The sequence below is a fragment of the Myotis yumanensis genome, unplaced genomic scaffold (genome assembly GCF_028538775.1).
Source record: "Myotis yumanensis isolate MYYU_CA2020_CCGP unplaced genomic scaffold, mMyoYum1.0.hap1 SCAF_15, whole genome shotgun sequence".
NCBI lineage: Eukaryota > Metazoa > Chordata > Mammalia > Chiroptera > Vespertilionidae > Myotis > Myotis yumanensis.
This window is the reverse complement of record NW_027223766.1, coordinates 3249188-3253601: the sequence shown is the minus strand read 5'-3', so window position 1 is coordinate 3253601 and position 4414 is coordinate 3249188.

The following is a 4414-nucleotide window of genomic DNA, read 5'->3' as shown; positions in this document are numbered from 1 at the left end:
CAACCAATGAATGCATGAATAAGTGGAACACCAAGTCAATCTCTCTCTCTCTCTCTCTTTCTCTCTCTCTCTGTGTGTGTGTGTGTGTCACCCTTAAAAATCAATAAATTAAAAAAAACATAAAAATCGGCATTTAAAAGGAAAGAGACAAAAAGTAAGTCACAAACAGGACCTTAATACCCCTTGACTGTTCTGCTTTGAACACAGTTTTGTAGAGAAAGGCTAAATGGCTGCAGGTGTCAGGTGAGGATGGCCGCAGGTCATTGTCCCTGCCTCCCTCCCGGCTCTTCTCCGCTCCTGCCCTGGGACGGCCGGCCCCTGTCTCAACAGTCAGGCCCCACCCTCCCCTCTGCCACTTTCTCCCGTGTCTCTAGTCAGGGGACAAGCCCCCATCACACACCCTCCCGAGTGTTTGAGACCCTGAGGACACCTGTTTGTGAAGACGTCCTCCTCCCGTCAGTTTATCTCCCTCTCGGATGCACCCAGGCCAGCTCTCCAATGTGCTTTATGGACATTACATCGTGTTCATAGACTACAGGCGCCTGTGAGCTCCTACGACCACTTGTCCTATTTGTACCTTTGCCTGCTTTCCAGCACCTCGTCCAGGGCAAGGCTCGGTGAGTGTCTTGACTCTCATTTCATTAGAGAAGCTGTGCCCTGGAGTCTTTCCAAAGGCCTTGCTCTGGCGGCTGTGCCGGCCGAGGGCCACAGTGCAGAGGGAGGAGGCCCCCGCGCGCAGACAATCGTCACTGCTCAGGACACCAGCACAGGAGGGGCTCAGTCTGCTTCCCGTCGCCTCTTCCCAAGGCTGTCCAAGGAACACTGCTTCTGTGACACATGGGAGTAAATAAACAAATAAAAATAGCATTAGTGCTTAATTGGCCTGTTTCATTTCATATTTAACCAGGTCACACTAACAATAACACATTTCAGGAATAAAGAGTGACCATTCATTTATTTCCCCCCCAAACCGTTTTTAGCTTTCTGATTCATGGGGAGTGTGGCCCAGCGTCTCGTGGCTGTGTGAGGAGCCAGAGGCATGGGAAGGGGCGTGAGTCAGGATGGGGGTGGGGAGGGGAGGTTCCCGGCACCCGCGTGCGCACACGCACACACACACACACACACACACACACACACACACACTGTGAGCACCGGAGAACCCACAGCCTGAGAGTCAGTGCAGGATGTTACAGCAAAACCCACCGAGGAGGGCTGTGCGACTGTGAGGTGAGGACTTTGGACCGTCCTTGTAGAAATAAGCCTGGTCACTCCAGGGCCCCACAGTGCCTGTGGGTTAGCTAGGTGTTAACCTAATAAGACTGATTATTTTTAGAGCAGTGGTGGGGAGGGGGGACCATGGGCACTTGAACCACTTTTTGCCAAAAATACTCCTTTGAGAAGCTAAAAAGAGGAGCAAGAGAAGTCTTCACATACTGTGTGCTGGGAACACACACCTGGGATGCCAGGCGAGCAGTCCTGAGCCCCTCCTCCCCGACTTGTGTGGTTTCATGTCTAATCATCACTCGTGTGTCTTATGTTTTTTCAACCCCCCTGGGCCTCTGGGCCGCTGTGAGCACTCACGGGAGGTCTCCAAGGCCTGGGCACCAATAGTAAAGTCCAGGAACCCTACAAACTAACTCCCTGAGAGTTTTAGCAAAGCTTCTGTTTTAAACGAATAAACAAAACATCTTGAATCACATAGTAAGTTCCACGATACCCGTTTTCCTAAATGAAGAATGCATAAAGCTTTAAGGTGTGTTAGAATTAGGTCAACTCTCTCCCTGTTCAACCTGGGTCCTCCTAGGTCACCAGTTGTAAGAAAATCAGTTTCCTAATTCTATGGCCACTAGTGAACGCTCATGGGACTATTCTATTTGAGTCTTTAGATATTATTAGCTTTGTTAGAGCTAGAGGAGCACAACGATGATGTGAATGATTCTGTTACAAGAAACTCTTCTTTACAATCATACAGTCACTTATTACTACATTTTCTTACAAAGAAAAGGCCAGGCCACAAAATTCAGCAAAAGGATTAGCAGCTCTTAGAATTCAGCTGAAGAGAATCTTAATAAGGGAGGGTTCTTATTGCTTTTTTAAATTTTGGTCTTTAACCTCAACATACAATGGCAGGTCTACAAACTCATAACCTGTGCATGGTTCTGTTTATTCTACTTTTCTAACGTAGACACTTTAAATGATTAACGTGTGAGTTACCCATTGCACTTTTACACAGTCCACTGACCATGTCCTTACTCAGCAAAGGGGCTATTGCAGCAGGCTCAGCAGGTCCGGTCGAGGAACCGGAAAATGCAGACGCACCGAAGGGCTAAGACACAGAGCTGACTGCTCCTAAAACAGAGGAACCTGAGCACTTGCCCGTCCCTCCGTCCCCACGTCTCTCCTGTGTGGTGCTGAAGGCTTTAGGGATGCAAGGCGGGTGTGTGGGTGGCCAGGTCTCATGGGAGGCCATTTCTTAGCCTGTTTTTGTTGGGACTTTGATCTCATCGCTCCTGCTTACCCCAAACTGATCTCCTGTTGCCCCAACAATCCGCAGCCTGAGAGCCAAGCAGCAGCAACACTGTTCGGACTGGAAGGACCAGAGGAGGCTGGCATGGGACCTGGAGAGGCCGAGAGGCAGAGAGCTGGCGACTGCCAAGCAAGTCAGGATCCAGGGAGAAACTGCACACTTGGCCACTGTTGGCACCAGCGAGGTGGAATTAAGCCATAATAAATGGCTGCTTAGGAATAAAACCAGCAGAATGTGTGACATGGCGATGCTCCTTACCACTTGAATTGCCCAGGGTTAGCTGTGCAGACTTGAAATGGACCTGCAGGTGGGAACCCTTGATTCTGGCTCTCAGAGGGACACAGGAAGATCCATTCCGCAGCCTGTAACTCCCAGGAGGAAACAAACTGATCCAAAGACACAGCTATGGGCATGACTGGCTGGGCCCTAGAAGTAACCCAGTGGTTCCGTCACGACCCGATAGTGCGCGATAACGTCGTTACCACCACAGGGTGAGGCGACGAAGGTTTCTCCTCTCTGTAGTCGGACACTCAGGGTCCTCAGTTCTCACATGCAGGCTATTTCATAGCTCAGAGCCTCTCAGCCAGAAGCATCTGCATCAACAACCTACTGCAAATATAATTAGCCACGCTTTTCTTTTCTGTTAGTCCTCACCAGAGGATGTTTTCCGTTAATGTTTTTAGACACAGTGGGAGGGAGAGAGGGGGAGAGAGAGAGAAACATTTACGTGAGAGAGACACATCGATTGGTCGCCTCCCTCAATCGCCAGCCTGGGCCAGGGATCAAACCTACAACTCAGGCACCTGCCCTTGACTGGGAATCAAACCTGTGACTCTTCGGTGTTTGGGCAGATGCTCTAACCACTCTGGCCAGGGCTACACTCTTCTTTTTAGTGCCACAAAAGGTAATCTCCTAATCCATGGCATCTCACAGGCAATGCAAGTGAGTCTCACTGGGTTAGAAATGCCCCTTACTCACCAGCCATTGCTGCTTATTTCACTTCTCCAACTTGCATATGAGATTATACACTCATATTCTTGCTCCTAACCACCAGAATATTATTATATTTTATTTCAGGAATGTTTATATTATACTAGAAGCCTGGTGCACAAAATTTGTGCATGGGGGGGGGGGTCCCCTCAGCCCAGTCTGCACCCTCTCCAATCCAGGACCCCTCAGGGGATGTCTAACTGCCAGTTTAGGCCCAATCCGTCGGACATCCCTCTCACAATCCAGGACCGCTGGCTCCTAACTGCTCACCTGCCTGCCTGCCTGACCACCCCTAACTGCCCCCTGCCAGCCTGATCACCCCTACCTGCCTTGGCCTGCTGGACTGATCACCCCTAACTGCCCCCCCCCCCGCCAGACTGGTCACCCCCAACTGCCCCCCTCTGCCAGCCTGGTTGCCCCCAACTGCCCCCCCTCGCCCCCGCCAGCCTGGTCACCCCCTGCCGGCCTGGTCGCCCCAAACAGCCTGCTGTTCGGTCATCTGTCTGGTTGTTTCAGTCGTGACGGCCCCTGGCTTTTTATATATTAGGATTATACAGGGGTGGGCAAAAGTAGGTTTACAGTTGTGAGTACACAAACTTTTTTTCTTGTATTATTATTTATTAATTATTGTATTATTTCTGTTACAAATTCATCAAGAATTTGATTAACAGCAATGGAAACACCATGACCCATGGAACTGAAAGCCCAGAATTCTGAAGATTCAATTGTACTCAAATATACATTAGCATAAGGTATTTATCAAGGTAGAGATATGGACCAATATATTTTCAAAGATTTTCAACAAGGACTAAGTGAAAATAACACATTTTTCTTTACCACTAAGATTCAACTAGATGTTTTCCTGTTTCTTACACTTTCTCAGGCCTTCCAAGAACC